General features: G+C 42.0%; 1 pseudogene; it reads left to right on the top strand.

Moving 5' to 3' along the window:
• The first annotated feature begins 8,909 nt into the window (after positions 1-8,909).
• On the top strand, positions 8,910-16,837 carry LOC134320448 (G-protein coupled receptor family C group 6 member A-like; annotated as a pseudogene).
• The last annotated feature ends 3,171 nt before the right edge of the window (positions 16,838-20,008 follow it).

Here is a 20,008-nt window from a genome sequence, read left to right as displayed (position 1 = left end):
GTACGATGTTATTTACGGCAGTAGAGAGCCGAGGGCTGGGAGGGGAGATAAACACAAGGAGAGGGTTACCGAGACGGTGTGTGTGTATGCTGTTGCATGGCTGAAGCTCATTAATAAAAGTTAACCTGAGCAAAGTAAAGCCTCCGATCCTTTCCTTTACAGAAGGTGGAGGAGTTCAAGGTGGGCTGGGAGGGGAGATAAACACAAGGAGAGGGTTACCGAGACGGTGTGTGTGTATGCTGTTGCATGGCTGAAGCTCATTAATAAAAGTTAACCTGAGCAAAGTAAAGCCTCCGATCCTTTCCTTTACAGAAGGTGGAGGAGTTCAAGGTGTCTAACATCCACCAGCTCCGTGATGTCATCATGGAGGAGTGGAATAGGATTCCAGTAGCAACCAGTGCAGCTCTGGTGAATTCCATGCCCAGGAGGGTTAAGGCAGTGCTGGATAATAATGGTGGTCACACAAAATATTGACACTTTGGGCACAATTTGGACATGTTCACTGTGGGGTGTACTCACTTATGTTGCCAGCCATTTAGACATTAATAGCTGTGTGTTGAGTTATTTTCAGAAGACAGTAAATCTACACTGCTATACAAGTTGTACACTGACTACTCTAAGTTATATCCAAGTTTTGTTTCTATAGTGTTGTCCCATGAAAAGATATAATAAAATATTTGCAGAAATGTGAGGGGTGTACTCACTGTTGTGATACACTGTAGATTAAAATATACACATAAATATGTGATATAAGTGGAAAAAATCGTGTGGACGTATATACTCTTATACTGACTAAATGAGATTGATCTAAATAGATTTAAAAAAAAACATAAAATAAATATAATTTGTTGTTTTTTTCTTTTTTGAGTGCATGAATTATATTATTATTATTATTTTTAACTCCAGTCCTGAAGGATCTGCACAGCTTCATGCTTTACAGACCTGAACATCAGGACGTCTGATCCAGCGTGATGATGCGTCCTGGTGTTCAGGCCGAGCTGGGGTTGGACTGGAGTTAAAAAAACAGACTCAGGCTTCGTACACGAGGACATTTTGTTATTTGCACCCCTGTCTGTTCAATCACTCATCGTTTATTTTATTTTCAGTAACTGTTCCATCCTGGTCAGGGTCATGACGGGTCCGGAACTACCTGGAATCACTGGATGGACAGCAGGTATAAACCCGGGACCCTTTAACCCCTTAATGCTAACAAGCTGATGCTCAGGCGTCCACAAATTTTAATTTTTTTATTTATTTCTGCTTTTTGTCCATTTTTCTCCTGATTTAGCATAGTCTTCCACTGCTGGGGATCCCGAATGCGTTCGAGGAGGGTATATTTGCCTGCTTCATGCTCCTTCCAGTGGCCAATTGGTGTCTGCTGTAGGCAATGCCAATTGTGCCCACTAGATGGCGCCCAGCTGACCAGTAGCAGAGCTGAGTTCAGAATCTCACCTGGGCGCCCTGTCCACATACTTCTGACCACGATGCTTGAACTGGTTTGTACCGGATGACAAAATGTCCTCGTGTACTCGCCCCTCGGCCCATAATTCAGTTCACGTCATGACCCGACGCGCGACGACGTAGCGCTCCGGCGTCGCGGCGGTTCCATCGCAGTCTGAGACAGAGAAATTAGCTCCGTTTCCTCCGCTACAGATTCTCTATTAACTCACTTTAGATTATTTATAGATTCATTCTAGATTCATTCTAGATTCTCTGTAGATTCTCTATAGATTCACTATAGACTCACTGTTGATTCATTACAGACTCACTGTTGATTCATTATTGATTCGTTATTGATTCATTATAGATTTACTATTGATTCACTGTTGATTCACTATATATTCATTACAGATTTATTGTTTATTCATTATTGATTCTCTATAGATTCACTGTTGATTCATTACAGATTTATTATAGATTCACTGTTGATTCATTATAGATTCTCTATAGATTCACTGTTGATTCATTATAGATTCATTATAGATTCACTGTTGATTCATTATAGATTCTCTATAGATTCACTGTTGATTCGTTATAGATTCATTATAGATTCATTATAGATTCACTGTTGATTCATTATAGATTCTCTATAGATTCACTGTTGATTCGTTATAGATTCATTATAGATTCATTATAGATTCACTGTTGATTCATTATTGTTTCATTATAGATTCATTATAGATTCACTAAAGATTCATTATTGATTCGTTATTGATTCACTAAAGATTCACTGTTGATGCATTATAGATTCATTATAGATTCACTATTGATTCACTGTTAATTCACTATAGAATCATTACAGATTTATTGTTGATTCATTATTGATTCTCTATAGATTCACTGTTGATTCATTATAGATTCATTATAGATTCACTGTTGATTCACTATAGACTCACTGTTGATGCATTACAGACTCACTGTTGATTCATTATAGATTCACTGTTGAATCCTTATAGATTCATTATAGATCCACTGTAGATTCACTAAAGATTCACTGTTGATTCATTAAAGATTCATTATAGATTCACTGTTAATTCATTATTGATTTATTATAGATTCACTGTAGATTCACTAAAGATTCACTGTTGATTCAGAATCAGAATCAGAATATCTCATTATACCAGGTATAACGAAATTAAGGTGCCACACTCTCAAGTGTTTACAAACAATAACCAAAGAGAAAAACTAGAATTTACAAAATATCAAAAATGTAAAAATTTACAGACTTTACAATGACAATAGACAATAGACAATAGAATAATAGATTTCTGTTTGGTAGCAGGCTGGTGAAAAATTGCACATAACCATTTGTAAAAAATTCTAAAAATTGCACATTACCCTTGTAAACATAGTGAAATTGCCCGGAAATTTACCCCTGTAAACACTGTCCGAAAATTGCACAGTCCCGTGTGTTCCAAAAACAACCCTACAAAGAAATATTCAAGGTTCGTACCGCGGTGGGGTAGAAGCTATTTCTGAGCCGGTTTGTCCTTGTCTTAAAAGTCCTATACCGTCTGCCTGACGGTAACAACTGAAACAGATGGTGGCCGGGGTGAGATTTGTCCATTACAATTTTGTTAGCTCACAATCCTCTGTAGTTCTTTTTTGTGTGCTGCAGCGCTACTGGAGAACCACGTGAGTGAGGATGCTCTCTATGGTAGAACGGTAGAAGGACACCAGCAGTCTCTGATCGATGTTATTTCTCCTGAGTGTCCTCAGAAAGTAGAGTCTCTGCTGTGCCTTCTTCATCAGTTCTGTGATGTTCACACCCCAGGTTAGGTCCTCCTCGATATTAATGCCCAGGAAGCGAAAGTATGTGACCCTTTCCACACAGACCCCATTTATGGTTATGGGTTGAATGACACTTCTCACCTTCCTAAAATCAATAACCAGCTCTTTTGCCTTTGCCATGTTCAGAAGCAGATTGTTGTCCTTACACCACAACGACAACCGCTCCACTTCGTCCTGGTTGGCAGTCTCATTGTCTCCAGAGATAAGCCCTACAATGGTGGTGTCGCCGGCAAATTTAATGATGGTATTGCTGGTGTGAGCAGTGGTGCAGTCGTAAGTATACAGGGTGTAGAGCAGGGGACTCGGCACACAGCCCTGTGGAGAGCCTGAGCTGAGGCTGATGGATGTAGAGGTGTGAGGTCCCACTCTAACACAAGGTGTGATAAGGCAAACCCAGGGACAAACACCATATTAAAGTCCATAGTTTTGGAATGGGATGTCTAACAAGTTTGTCAAACAGAAAGTTATGAACTAAAATCTAACTTTACATGTGTAATGCATATATTGCAGACAGCTCCACCCCGTGTGCAGAATTAGATTCAATTATTTCAGTTTTCTTGATGTATTTTATATTGATGGTGGACGCTGGCGCATTTGGCTGCCGCTACCGTTACCGTATTTTATCGTATTTTACTGAATTTTTATCGTTTTTCGTTTTCATCTTTTTACACACCTTGTGGCTCTATTTCTTTTATGTTACTTTTGATATTTTTATTTGTTCTTTTGATACTTTTTGTTCTTTCTACTGCACATCGCGTCTGCGGCCGGTGGTGAACGGTGGATGAGTTTTCCTGGGATCGGCACAATGTTGAACTATTCCGTTGACCAGCTGAGGAAGTTCAACAATTGCACTACTCCATCGTGTATTTCAGTCATCAAACAGCTTGGACTCCTTCGCCGGCCTCGTTATATTCACAGGGGCTCCCGGAGAAAGCTTGTTTATTTTCGAAACGGTAACGCTATTCCATCCTTCTGGTCAGCCGTGCGCACTGCTGCTCCGCAAACACATCTTCAGAGCACTGCTGCCTTGCACACTAGTAGCGGTGTAGTCTCCATGACAATGCTGTCCACGGAGTGGGATGGGAAACACGGAGTAGACTTTGCAAATCTCCGTTCTCTTCCTCGTTCCTCACAGCCAACTACACAACAATATTACTTGAAAATGGCATTGCTTAATGTTCATTCACTAAACACAAAAAGTACTGTACTCAGTGAATTTATATCTGACAGTGAACTAGACTTTTTCTGTCTCACTGAAACTTGGCATAAACCCTTGGATTATTTTACGTTAAATCAGACCACGCCAATGGGATACTCGTATATTGATGAACCTCGTATGGAAGGGCGAGGTGGTGGTGTTGCTGCAGTCTATAGGGATGATATTAAAATAACCACTTTGTCTTTTCCTGCTGCTCTTTCTTTTGAACACCTGGCTTTCAAGTTTTCAGGGCCTACTCCTCTGGTCACTGCTGTGGTTTATCGTCCGCCAAAGCCAAACGCTTCCTTTCTCTCTGACTTTTCAGATTTTTTAACCCAGCTTAGTGCCCTCTCATCCTCTGTACTGCTTATGGGTGATTTTAACATCCATATTGATGACAACAACTGTAAATTTGCCAGGGAATTTTTGGAAGTTACAGTGTTTTAATTTCACACAACATATACATTTTCTAACTCATAAAGAAGGTCATACTCTTGACCTTGTATGCTCTACTGGTGTCCTAGTTCATCAGCCGTCCAGCCATGACCTTACTGTCTCTGATCATTTGACAATCATCATGGACATTGAGGTCACTAAACCCATCACTAGAGCTAAACATAAAATATCCTTCAGGAATCTTCAATATATCTCTCCCTCTGCTTTCTCAGATTCTCTTGTTAAAAAGATGTCTGTCTGTCCTGTACTGTCTAGTAATTCATCTGACCTTGTCGATTACTATAATGACATACTCGCCTCATGTCTTGATGAGCTGGCTCCTTTGAGAACCAAATTTGTTTCATTTAGTCATTCTGCACCATGGTACATAATTGAGCTTCACCAAATGAAATCCCATAAACGCCAGCTTGAAAGACTTTATAAGAAAACCGGTCTAACAGTACATTATCAGATTTATTCTGATTATCTTCAACATTACAAAGACGCTCTTACGGCAGCCCGATCCACTTACTATTCCGAACTCATACATGCTGGATCAACAAATCCTAAGACTCTCTTTTCCACAATAAATAAACTTCTCAAACCAGTTGACAATACTACCAATTCCTTTACAGTTGACAAGTGTAACTCTTACCTCTAATTTTTTCAAACAAAAGTTGAGAATATCCACAATTTTCTGACAGTTTCCCCTGTCATCTCTGTTTCTCCGCCTGTCTCACCTCAATTTATTACCCAGCCTCTGTCTCAGTTCTCACCTGTGTCTCATTTGGACCTATCTGAGATCTTGACAGGGATGCGAAGCTCCACTTGTGTTTTGGATCCTGCTCCATCAAAACTTGTTAAGGGTTGTTTTCCAGATATCTCCTCACTTATCACAGAGATAATCAATTCCTCTCTTAGTTCTGGCTCAGTCCCTCAATCACTCAAATTGGCTGCTGTTACTCCCATACTTAAAAAACCTGGACTTGACTCTAACATTATGAGTAACTTTCGGCCCATTTCCAATCTTCCATTTCTGTCGAAAATACTGGAACGTGTTGTTGCCTCACAGCTCAAAGATCACCTAAATTCCAATAATCTATTTGAATCATTTCAGTCTGGTTTCCGCCCCCAGCACAGCACTGAGTCAGCCCTCCTCAAAGTCACAAATGACCTTCTTCTTTCCACAGACTCTGGACAAATTAATATTCTCGTCCTCCTTGATCTTACTGCAGCTTTTGACACCATTAATCACTCCATTCTTCTGTCCCGCCTTGAATCCTCTGTCAACATCACTGGTACTGCCCTTTTGTGGTTAAGGTCATATCTCGTAAACAGACAACAGTTTGTTAATATCAACAATTGTAGTTCTGCCATTGCTCCACTGTCCCAAGGCGTTCCCCAAGGCTCAGTGTTAGGTCCCCTTTTGTTTATTCTTTATATGCTCCCTCTTGGTGACATCATACGTCGGCATGGTTTACATTTCCACTGCTATGCTGATGATATTCAGCTTTACATCTCCTCCAAATCCATTAATACTGAGCTTCACTCCACTCTGACAAATTGCATCACTGAAATGAAATTGTGGATGAAAGCTAATTTCCTCAAATTAAACTGTGAAAAATCTGATATGATCATCGTAGGTCCTACATCCCTGGCAAAAACCACAAAAAAATTTCAAATTACCATTGATAATGACACTTTGTCTCCGTCTTCTAACATCCGAAATCTTGGTGTAATTTTTGATAGCAACCTCTCTTTTGACCTCCATGTAAATCACATCACCAAAATTGCTTTCTTTCATCTAAAAAACATAGCACGTCTACGTCCATCACTCTCCTTTTCTGCCGCCGAAACCTTGATTCATGCTTTTATTACATCCAGAATTGATTATTGCAATAGCATCCTTTATGGTACATCTAACAAAATCCTAAAAAAACTTCAGTATATCCAGAATTCAGCTGCTCGCCTCCTTACTCATACTCGCTCCCGTGATCATATTACACCTGTTCTACAAAAACTTCATTGGCTTCCCGTTGCTCAACGCATTTGTGACCCCTATATAAAGAAATTCATACATGGTCACAATAATTCTTTTTTTTATGCTTGTAATTATTAGGGTCACTCATTCTTCAAATCTAAAAGAAAAAAACCCTTGTAAGTTCATTCCAGCTATGGCCGCTAGAGGGCACTCTTGTACAGGAGAACATGTTCTAGCTAACCGGGAAGTTGCTCTCTCTGGCTCATTCCAGAAGAGACACTAAACGAAGCACAACTGCTGTTCTCCTGTGTCTTTATTTCTCCTGTTTTCACAGGATATATCTGCTACAACATCTTGTATCCTAGATGTGTAACAGATTCATGGGGGCTCGTCCGGGATCGCTTGTCCAGTCTGGTTGAGCAGATCCAGTGATTCCTGAGTGACAGTGAGGCGCGAGGTCCGTGCAAGGAGCTGGAGCTCCAAGTGGGCAGCTAGAGAGGCGAAGGTGACCAAACGAAAGGGGAATCCTAGCCAGGAGCGTGTGCCACAGTGAGCCAAGCATCCAAAAGCGTGCATCATGTCTGACACAGAAAGGAAGGGAATGGTCTGGGCCATCAAGAAAAGCCTGCACAAGTTAACCACCGATGAAGTCTTCCAGATTGCCAAAAGCATCACTCCGGTACCTGAACTAGATCAGTCTATTTTGAGCCAAGATGATGAGGAAACGTGCTTTGAATATGTGTTTGAATATCTGAATTGTACTACCTTGCTAGCACTTGAGGATAGGGGTATGGCACAGTTACTGTTTTTGCAGGATGTGATTGAGGAGTTTATTCAGAAGCGTAACCTAAGTACACCCGTTGTAGGTGGGGACACAGACATTGAGGTAGCTGCCACACCTCCAGCCATCCCACTTAAAATTGCAGGCACTGGTCCCAGCACAAACAAAGCTAATAATAATCAACCAACATTCAGTGAAGAGGGATTAGGACACATGACACACACAGTGGATAGACTCCCCTCAAATAGGCATCACAGTACATCCTCTGGTAACACTGAAAGGGCACACTCACCTCTGATTAGGGCTGACAGTATGATACCACTAAAAGATCTCCCCTTATTACAACGGAGAGAATTCAAGATTCAAGGTGGTCAGATTGGAGACCATTCTGCTGACATTAGCTACAACAACTTGTGGAAACAAATAGAAGAGGGTGTGAAAGAAAACTTCGGCAGCAGTGAAATTATCCGAGGTGTATTGCGAATTATCAAACCTGGTCATTTCAAAGATATGCTGATCAACAAGGAAGACATGTCTCTTGAAGAGTTGAAAAGCTTCTTGCAGTCCCATCTTGGCGAGAGGAACAGCACTGAACTATTCCAAGAGTTAATGTGTGCAAAGCAATTAGATGGTGAAACCCCCCAACAGTTTCTCTACAGTATGATAGGACTGAAACAAAAGGTGATGTTCGCATCCAGGCAGGCTGGCTCGGATATTAGGTATGATGCCCATACTGTCCAGAACGTATTTCTTCACACAGTCTTCCAAGGTTTCAACACTAAATGCAGTGACATAAGGAGAGAATTAAGGTCCCTTCTTTCCGATGATACAGTCACTGATGAAGTGCTCTTGAGACAAGTAATTAAACTCACAAGTGATGAAAGTGAACGACAACGCAGGTTGGGACACCAACCTCGTCAAAGGCCACCTACTGCCTATAGTGCACAGCTATCTCCTGACTGTGAAAACCAAGAAAAGACATTAGAACCCAAGAGCCAAGTCAAAACACTACAGCAATTAACAGCACATATTGAAGCACTTACCACTGTTGTTGATTCGCTGAGACAATCTAAAGTGAATGAACATGCATATTCATGTAGTGTTAATCAGCCCCACACGCTAAAAAGGAGTCGACCTTACAGATGCCCAGAGTGTGTGCGAAAGGGCCTAACGAACTGCACTCATTGCTTCCTGTGTGGTGAAGAAGAGCATAAAGTCATAGGATGCATGAGGAAACCAAAGCCTTCGGGAAACGAGGTTCGGTCACGGCAGAGGGACAACCTGTGACCGGCTTAAGGAAGCAGTCCCACTCTGATGTCGAAACACGTAATACTACGCCGACACTGATGCCAGCTACTTGTGAGGGACCACCAAATAATGAAAAAATGGCTCAGCTAATTGGTAGTAAATGTCTGCTCAAGTGTTACATAAATGGATATTCTGTAACAGTCCTCCTCGACACTGGAGCTCAAGTAGCATTCTTGATCACTCATGGAGAGCCAAGTACTTACCTGATTTGCCTATCCGATCTCTAAGTGAGCTGATGGGGACCAAAGCTCTTAATGTCCATGCAGTAAACGGAGAAATTCTCCCCTTTGATGGTTGGGTAGAAGCAAGGGTGAACCTGCCAGGGAATGATGATCCAGATTTGTCCATTCAAGTGCCTTTCTTAGTGAGCCACATGAGCCTTGAAAGACCAGTACTAGGGTTCAATGTTATTGAAGAACTTATTGAAGGGCAAGAAAGTGGACCACGTATACCGCTTACGCTGGCCAACCTTTTGAGCGGGGCAATGGAGATTAGAGAGGAGGAGGCTAGTGTCATTGTAAATTTCATCCAGTCAAGGACTACTGACTTAGAACAAGCTCCGGCAAAGGTGGGGCCCCAGGACATTGTTGTCCTTCCAGGCGAAGTTACACGCATAAAGTGCAATATCCCTGTTGACTTTAGTCCACATGAACCAGTAGTGCTGTTTAAGACAGACAACAATAGCACACCATTAGAGCAACTGATTGTGGCTGAAGGGCTCGTGGAAGTCAGTCGTACTAGTAGTCCATATGTCGAAGTGCCCATTAATAATTATACCAAGCACAATATCATGCTTCCACGGAAGACAGTAATTGGTACCATCCATGCCATTTCCAAAGTAATTGAAACTGACCAGGCTGCCCACCACACTGTAAATCAGTTTGGCGTTACACCTGAGGTGAGAGTTGAGGAAACCCATCGGGCAGAATTATGGCACCCTCCTGTCAACTTAAGCCACTTAGAAGAAAGTCAGCAGGAAGTTGTTAGAAGGATGCTTTATGAAGAATCCACAGTGTTCGCTCGTGATGAGAATGACATTGGTTGTATTCCTAGTCTCCAGATGTCAATCTCACTTAAAGATGATATCCCAGTTCAGAAGTCCTATTCTGCTATCCCAAAGCCACTCTACAAAGAAGTCAAGGAGTACATTCAAGACTTACTGGTTAAGGGATGGATTGTGAGATCTAAATCTCCTTATTCTGCTCCAGTAGTATGTGTACGCAAGAAAGATGGTACACTAAGGCTGTGTATTGACTACCGGTTGCTAAACCAGAAGACCATTTCAGATAGGCATCCCCTACCCAGGATCCAGGATCTCCTTGACACTCTTGGAGGCTATAGTTGGTTCTCAATCCTGGACCAAGGGAAGGCCTATTATCAAGGCTTCATAGCTGATGGATCACAACATCTCACAGCTTTCATTACCCCTTGGGGATTGTATGAATGGGTGCGTATCCCATTCGGTTTATCAAATGCTCCTGCAGCCTTTCAAAGAAGCATGGAGGAAATGTTGAACTCACTGCGTGATGAACATTGTATCCCATACCTTGATGATGTGCTGTGTTATTCCAAATCATTTGAGGATCATGTGGAAGGTGTAAGGAAAGTCCTAAAAGCCCTCCGGGAACAGGGAGTCAAACTCAGGCCTACCAAATGTGAGTTCTTCAAGAGCGAGGTCCGCTACGTGGGGCACCTAGTTTCAGCAGATGGTGTAAGAATCGATCCAAAGGATCTGGAGGCGGTACTTTCACTTAGGGATAAGGCCCCAGCAACTGTTGGAGAGGTACGGAAATTACTGGGGTTCTTGAGCTATTATAGAAGCTACATACAAGACTTCTCCAGAGTTGCCAAACCCATCCATGAGCTTTTGCAAGCAAAGCCACCAGCTGCAGGGGTAAATAAAATGAGTAAGACCAGAGGGAAAGGAACTCAGTTACCCTCTAAAGACCCGGTCAAGTGGGCAGAGGAGCACCAAAATGCCCTAGAGAAGTTAATTGACATTCTGACTAACCCCCCTGTCCTCGCTTACCCAAATTTTGAGTTGCCCTTTGTACTTAATACTGATGCTTCTGAGCAGGGACTTGGAGCTGTACTTTATCAGTGCCAAAATGGAAAATTGAGGGTCCAGAACACTTACACCTGCAGAAAAGAACTATCACTTTCACTCAGGAAAATTAGAATTCCTTGCACTGAAGTGGGCGGTGTGTGATAAATTCAGGGACTATCTTTACTATGCCCCTCACTTTACCATATACACTGATAACAATCCCTTGACCTACATTATGCGAACAGCTAAGCTAAATGCAGTTGGTCACAGATGGGTGGGAGAACTTTCCGAGTTCAGATTTGACATCAAATACCGGCCAGGTGCCGTCAATGTTGATGCGGATACATTGTCTCGCTGGCCATTAGACATCGACAAGTATGTGGCAGATTGTGTAGAAGAGCTGTCTCCTGAAGCCATACATGCAACATGGGAAGGCAGTCAAGTGGCCAAAAGTAAAGACATAGCCTGGATGGCCACTTTGGATACGTCAACAGAGCAGAGTGTTCAGAGTCCCTTGTTGGCTGTTAGCCATGATGAAATGGAAAAAGCACAAAGAGAAGATCCTGCTATTGGGGAAGTACTAAAATTGAAAGAGACACACCAAATACTTACAAATGAAGCCAAACAGAGAGTAAATGGTTCCAGTCGAAAGCTTCTGTATGAGTGGGGAAAACTGGTCCTTGATAAAGGGCTGCTCTATCGTAAAACCAGTCAGCACTGCCAACTTGTTCTACCCACCAAGTACAGAAGCATGGCATTAAGGTACCTCCATGATGACATGGGCCATGTGGGTGTGGAAAGAGTCCTTTCCTTAGCTCGTGAAAGATTCTTCTGGCCTTACATGAAAAAGGACATTGAGACTCACGTGACAAGAAGATGTCCATGCATCAAACAGAAGAAACCAGTGACTCATGTTAGAGCCCCAATGGGTAGGATTTCCACCAGCCTGCCCCTTGAGCTTGTCTCAGTCGACTACCTCCACTTGGAGCAAAGTAAAGGCGGGTTTGAATATATACTTGTCGTGATAGATCATTTCACAAGATTTGCTCACGCGTATGCCACCAAAAACAAGTCAGCGAAGACCGCAGCAGAAAAGCTATTCAATGATTTTATTCTCCGCTTTGGATTCCCTTTAAAATTGCATCACGACCAGGGCCGTGAGTTCGAGAACGAGCTTTTTAAGACCTTAAGGCAGCTCTCTGGGGTAGGACACTCCCGTACATCACCAGGGCGTGGGGCCCTGGCCCAAAACATTTTGCGATGCCTATCAACATTTATGATACAATATATTTTTATTTCCGAGGGCCCTCCATTTTAAGGATCCTCTGACTATTAGGGACTTTGACCCCAGGGCCTCTTGGGGGCCCTAACCATGCTTTTGGGGCCCCTAGCCATGCTTTTGGGGGCCCTAGCCATGCTTTTGGGCCCCTTATGAAAATGGATGAGGCGTTGTGGCACTGCTCTGACTTCGACTTCTGGCTATTAGGGGTCCTAGGAAAGAGGGGGGCATATTTTTAGAGGGCCCTGGTTATGAGAGCCCCTACCAGAGGGCCCTAGAGAAGAGCAGGGCATACCATTAGAGGGCCCTTGATCACGAGGGCCCCTACTATGGGGCCCATGACTTCCATAGAAGTCGTTTATCATGGCTCCTTGACTTTCTAGGGACCTACAAATTGCCAGGCAAGCTACCATATTTCATAAGAGACGTTTTGTTGCAAATATGCGATTCAGGCCCTTACTTAATGTTTCTGAATTTATATTGTTTCAAAATTATTATGTTCAATTTCTCTTAAGCGCAGAGACACAAATTAATTTAGCAATTTTGCAATTATTTAAATTTAAGACAAGCAATTTCAAGCAGTTTGAATGCATACACACACTTAACTGAGCTATTTGATGTTCTTTTCATGCCTGACAATATGTCCAACAGTGAGCTCACTTTAAAGGTTAACTCACTCGCTGCAGCATATCCTTCAGATCTGAACATGAGCCTGGCAGATGAATTGATACAATACAAATCATTCATAAGGGGCCCAGACTATCCTTAATCCGTCCTTGCTTACAGTCAGAGAGTTCCGGTGTATGCCATCGTTAACGCCATCAGGGAACTCCTCAACTGCAGCGACACTTCCTGTTCTGGAGACGCAGACTTTCTTCCTTGGAAGGTAAATGTTGTTTATTTATGTCGGTAAAAACTTAAATTCAGCCCCTTTTTGGGGCAGCTAACTGCACCACCAAGCAAACTGTATTAAAACAGAGCCTAATGCTGTTCACTCTCTCTAGTTCTTATAACACTTCCAGGGTAACACCTCCACCACCAAAGCCAAGTCCACTGAAAAGTGTGGTTTACGCTTAACGTTTTCTTATTAGGTGCTGAGGTGGTTCAGCAGTAAAGTGCTGAAGATTATGATGAGAGAAATGTAGTCGTTGAATCGTTTCTAAATCGAGATGCAAAAAGGGAAACAGTTAACAACATCGAAGCTGTTTAACAAACTCATTATTAAAATAAAACTCAAGTACTCAAGTAACAAATGACTCTTTATAATGTTTAGCTGTTAAGCATTCTACGCCAGATAAAATTTAGCATGGACAACCAGACACTTTCCTTTAACGACAAGGGGGAATTCGAAAACGGATACAACCTCGTCATGTGGAAGAAGAGTGGTGACGACAGGGTGCTTGACGTGGTAGGAAGATTCCTCATCAGAAATGGGAAAGTGGAGGTCAATGAGAGCAAAATCCAACGGTCCAACAACACGGTGAGACTGAGTTCAGTGCTTCAGACCTGTACGACATGAACTGTGTGTTAAATATGCCAGGATACAGATCTATACAAAGTTATGACAGTTAAAATTAAAGTTCGTTCGTTCCTATTTTTATGAATGGCAGTCATAGAAAGAAAAGGAAAATTAAAAAGCAAAAATGATGAAAGTCAGAATGTAACATGATATACAAATCACTCCTGAGTATGTAAACTTTTGACTTTAATTGTAGGTTCAGACCTCTTTGAGTATTTTAACTAAACCTTTTTTTAAATCTTAGGTGCCCATCTCAAAGTGTTTAAAGACCTGCGAGCCTGTAGAATTTAGGATATTAGAACTTTCGACCTGCTGCTATGAATGTAAAAAGTGTGATGCTGGATTTTACTACGTGTCAGGTGAGTATGGATGGATGTAGAATCATTTCCTCTAAAACAGAAGGATCCGGTTCTTACGCAGATCTGCCGGCTGGAGTATTTTTTTTAGTGCAGTTATGTGCTCCATGACGTGAAAAATATAAATAAACCAAAAACAAACAAAACAGAAAGCAGTGATTTATTTATTTTTAATATATTTTTCACCATGCACTGCTTTATCCTGTGAGCTGGTGTGGTGTGATGGTAACCACGCTGCTGGTAGCAGTACTGCCTCAGCTCAGGGGGTTTAAATCCAGGGCATGGTTTACAAATACATGGTGCATGGTGGCTCATGAACCTGGATGTTGTGAGGACGCACATCAGTGCACCTTCAGTGCTGATCCCAAGCCCGGAAAAGGGTATCAATAATGTGGACAAATGATCCCTGTAAAAAACAGGTGATGGAGCATTAACAAAAGCCTCAGTCATAAGTAAGGATGGGTCGAGGGTTGTCATTTTTTGGGAAGCTTCATCAGGCAAGGATTTTAGATTTGATTAGATTAGATTCAACTTTATTAACATTACACATGTACAAGTACAAGGCAACGAAATGCAGTTTAGCATCTAACCAGAAGTGCAATAAGCAGCAAGTGCAGGATGTACAGTATCTACGATATACATTATTTACAAAATACGGGCAGTGGTATGAACAATATATACAGGTGAATATATTATTGAATGTACTGTAAACATGATGTATAGATGGGAGTGCTATAGACATAATATACAGATTGAAATTAAGGTGATACAGATTAAGGTGCAATGAACATAATAGACAGATGTATACGATATAGGTGGAAATTATGAACAAATGAGAAAAGGTTTGTAGCGCAACCTTTACCAGGAGGAGAGATGTGGCGGGTTAACGAGGGGCAGAGTTCAGTATGGAGACAGCTCTGGGGAAAAAGCTGTTCCTCAATCTGCTGGTCTTGGTCTTGTCTAGGGCAAGAGGGCAAACAGTCTGTGTGCAGGATGGGAGGAGTCCTTAAGAATGCTGCGAGCTCGACGCAGACAGCGTTTCCTCTGTACTTTACAGTCTGTCACATTTGTTCAGTCATTCAGAAAACCATGAACGATCTCTGTGGATAAAAGGTAAGATTAAAAAACGATGCTGAAAAAACCAGTACCTGTCTGTGCACTCTCACAAACCCAAATACAAATAGAAGGGTTGCTTCAGGAGGGCATCCAGATTTGCTGTAGAGACCTCTATATAAGCGATCAGCTGAAAGAAAAAAAATGAAAAGGAGGTTAACAAATCATCAATCAACATTTTTCACTTTCTCAACTTTACTGGATTTGAATTTGTAATAAATTTAAACCAGAGTCTTTGTTCCTTTATAAGCATCCCTGTTGGAAATGTCAAAATACGTCCTCTGCTCTGTACAGAACCTGTTTTTTATCAGTCATTCGGTCTTTGACATGTACATTCCTGTCATTTTGCACTTTTACATCAATTGTTTGTCTTTGGTCATTTTATTAAGAACACTCGTCTGGTCTGTACCTTCACTGCCGTTCTCCTAATGTAGCTTTTCCACCTTTTTTCTCTTCACAGATGAAGTAAAGTGTCAAAAGTGTCCAGAGGGAACTTATTCTCTATCAGGTTCTGTAGTGGGAGATTCAGTATTTGGAGTGGTCCTCAGCGTACTCCATTGTGGTGTTGATTGGAACAGTGATAGGAATCCTGCTACTGGTATCATCGCTGATCTATTTCGTTCTACACAGGAACAATTCCATAATCGAGGACAACGTAGTCTTGTCTTGTATTATGATGTTTGGCCTGATGGTGAGTTTCGGAGGTCTGATTCTCTTTTTAGGCTGGCCCAGCGACCACCACTGCAGGGCCCAGCAGGCCATGTATGGTCTGGCCTTCACCCTCTGTGTGTCGTGCATTCTCACGAAAGCTTTTGTGTCGTTCTTAGCCATCATGTCTATCAGCCCTGAGAGGCAGCGCTTCTTCAGTAAGTTTAACAAGCGTTATATCATCATCGCTCTACTGACTGGTGCTCAAGTTCTTGTTTTTTTCTTCTGGTTCATATTCGGTTCTCCAAAGGTTGAAGAGAAGGAGTTATCTGAGTCAGTTATCAAAATCCGTCAGTGCACTCAGGGCTCTCTGGTCGGAGCGATGCATGTCTACATTGCGGCTCTAGCCATGTCGTGCTTCTTCTTAGCCTTCAAAGGAAGAGTGGACAATACTGAGCCGATAGTCTTCAGCATGCTCTTTCATTTGTTCGTCTGGCTTTGTTCAATTCCACTCTTCATCACCCAAACGGATCAGCGTACCCTCATCCAGGTCTCTGCCATGATGGTCTCCAACTATGGAGTCATCGTCTGCCACGTCCTCCCAAAGTGGCATAAAATAATCTCGAAAAAGATCGATGACGCGAAGCCAAAACCCGAAGATGACATGAGCGAAACATCTGAGGACTCAGGACTTAGTCCTGAAGAAGAGTTACCTTCACCCAGCGCATCATCACAAACCCAACTTTGGCATGAAGACTTCAATGACCAAATGGGGTAAAAGGCTGCAAGAAGCAGGAATCAGCTCACAAAATGACTTTTAATTACTTCTGATCAGTTTTGGTAATCATACTGGCGGTACTTGCTCTACAAGTTCATTCACTACACAGAATGTCATCTGGAGGAATTTTATCCAGGCTGTTTAAAAAACGGCCTAAAATAGTACCAAATCCTGCAGAAAAGATAAAGCGCCAACATTTAATGAAAAAACTAAATGACAGAAGTGTAGAAAGCTAATCCCTGTTTCAGTGTTAAGGTTAAGAGAAGGTTTTAGGATGTTTTCATTGAAGAAAAATAAAAGCCAGAATGTTTGTAGTTTTTACTAAGATGGTTATAACAAAATTTAATCATTTTCCTAACCGCTTATCCAATCAGGGTCGCAGGGAGTGCTGGAGCCTATCCCAGCTCTTCAATGGGCGCAAGGCACACAGTAACACCCTGGACGGGACTCAGTCCATCACAGGGCACACACACACACACATTCACCTACAAGGCAATTCAGTGTCTACAATGAACCTGACTGCATGTTTTTGGACTGTGGGAGGAAACCGGAGCTCCCGGAGGAAACCCACACAGACACTGGGAGAACATGCAAACTCCACACAGAAAGGACCCGGACCGCCCCACCTGGGAATCGAACCCAGGACCTTCTTGCTATGAGGTGACAGTGCTACCCACTGAGCCACCGTGCCGCCTGGTAATAACAAAATTAGCCAAATAATTTTTTACCTAATAATCTTATTATACATGTATGTACAGTATGCTCTATATTTCACTGATGAAGTATATTTTACATGAAATGCTGAATGGTGAGAATGGTATGAGTGTATTTGTATTTTTTACTGTTTTATTAAAACATTTTACTACATTTTACACTGTATGTTTCTTCTGTATGCTTTGAGAACTGGAGAAAAGCTGTAAATGTTTAACAATATTCAATATTCAAGTGTTTATATAAATTTGTTAATGAGCCATTTTTACTGGCACACACTGGGATAAAAGGCTGATGAAGCACTGAGGTGGTTCATGTTGGGGTCACAAACATTAAGACCTTAAAATCAGATCACTGGCCAAAATGTTATGACGTGTAACATCTATAATCTCAGACATACGATCTTTACAGGTTGTACACAGATTGTATAAACGTATCTCAGGGGCTCAAAAAAAGAGCAAAACAACTTTAAATCTTTCAGCTCAATCACATTAAGAGCGCCGAGCTCAAGCTGCTCTGCAGGTAAACAGAATATAAATAACCTAACACTCACATAACAACTCTTACAAGAACAACATTTCAGTCTGTGTTTCATCTTCAGACTCGTTCAAACAAATACAGTAAATTCAGAAAGTATTCAGACCCCTTGACGTTTACAGGCTCTGTGATGTGAATTTGATTTTGCAAGAATATAATTTATCATTTTTTACTGTTTTTAAGTGAAAACGTTTTGAGTTTTCCGAGATGTAATTTAAAATAAAAAACCCTGTAATCTCTCCCAAAGATTACACCCAAACTCACGTGTGCAAAGCTTGTTGAGACATATCCAAGTGCAACTTGCAGGTGTAATTGCTACCAAAGGGCTTCTACAAAGTATTGGGTCTGAATACTTTTGTGAATAAGAGACTTCAGTTTTCGTTTTGTTAGCTTTTTTTAAATTCTCCAAACACCAAACAGCAAGTTTCGAGACATTCGAGAGGTCTGAATTTATTTTCTGAATTTATTGTACATATCGTCGCTGTCTGTTGAAAAACACGTATCTCCAAAAACCCAACTTTTCAGGAACTTTTTCCTCTGACAGTAACGGTGCAAACAAACCACAGATACGCAATTTAGATACAATAGGGCTCATTTACCACTGCACATAACTTATCTAAGATGTTTCTAGTCTGAAAAAGACTGAGTTCACGCAAAACATAAAGTGAACTAGTTAGTTTTTGGTAAGTTAGCTGGCTAAGGTTAGCTGGCTAGTCAATATGCAAGCTAATCTTCAAGTAAACATGTAATAAGAACCACTCATATGAACGCGAGCTCACACACGATTGTGACAAATAAAAGCGTATTTTAGAGACCAAAGTGCTCATTTTAAAAAGAAACAGAAGTTTCATTCTTACCTTAAAGGCTTGAACTACTCGGACGCAGCAAACAAGTTCCAAATCTTTCAACTCAACTCAAACTGAGCTTTATTAGTTACATATTAGTTACAATATAATCACAAAATAAAGCAAAAATAAAAATAAAGAAAACAAATAAAAGCAGTACCAAGGGGGGGGGGGGGGTCGGGGAGGAGATACACGGTTTTGATGGACAGGTCTAGCAGCCAATGGAAATACTCGTTAAAGAGATTGAATGATTTTTCATCTTTTTATTGGTCATTTTGATATTCGCTGCTAAGGACAGACAGAGATTTATACCCATGTAAAAAAACTCCGCCAAGGACGGTCCCAAGCCCGGCTGCAAAAGGAGGAGGGTTGGGCGTGGGGCTAGCTACCCCACCCTGTAAAAAAAAACCCTAGCTACAGAAACGCCAACAAGAATACTAACAGACACCACGGACCTGGGAGAAGATGGACCTCCAGCTGGAAGGCGTATGACGTCGGACGGTGAAAGCCAGAGTCATCTAGAAGCCGTCGGGCCGAAGACCATCGTCTCCACCAGGACCACCACTACCATCGCTACATGGAACGTCCGGACCATGTATGAGACTGGAAAGACAGCGCAAGTGGCCGCAGAGATGAGGAAGTTTAACCTCACCGTCTTAGGAATCAGCGAGTCAAGGTGGACTGGCTCCGGGCAGAAGCGACTGACTTCCGGCGAGTTACTGTTGTACTCGGGACACGAGCAGGAAGAAGCCGCACACACCCATGGAGTGGCCCTGATGCTTTCCAAGTCGGCACAGAGAGCGCTCATTGGGTGGGAGGCGCACGGACCACGGATCATGACAGCCTCCTTCCATACAAAGAGGAAGAGGATCAATATGGACATAATCCAGTGCTACGCCCCGACGAACAACAGTGAAGAGGAGGAGAAGGAGAACTTTTACAACAGACTGTCAACCACCATACAAGACAGACCAAAGAGGAACATCGTCATCGTAATGGGTGACTTCAACGCCAAGATCGGCAACGACAACCGAGGGTACGAGGAGATCATGGGGCAGCAAGGGCTGGGCGAGATGAACGAAAACGGGGAGAGATTTGCCGATCTATGCGCCGCAAGTAACCTGGTCATCGGAGGAAGTGTTTTTCATCACAGGAGGATACACAAGGCGACTTGGGTGTCA

The sequence above is a fragment of the Trichomycterus rosablanca genome, chromosome 9, assembly GCF_030014385.1.
Source record: "Trichomycterus rosablanca isolate fTriRos1 chromosome 9, fTriRos1.hap1, whole genome shotgun sequence".
Classification (NCBI taxonomy): Eukaryota; Metazoa; Chordata; class Actinopteri; order Siluriformes; family Trichomycteridae; genus Trichomycterus; species Trichomycterus rosablanca.
The sequence above is the reverse complement of the archived record's forward strand: the minus strand, read 5'-3'. Positions and strand labels throughout refer to the sequence as shown.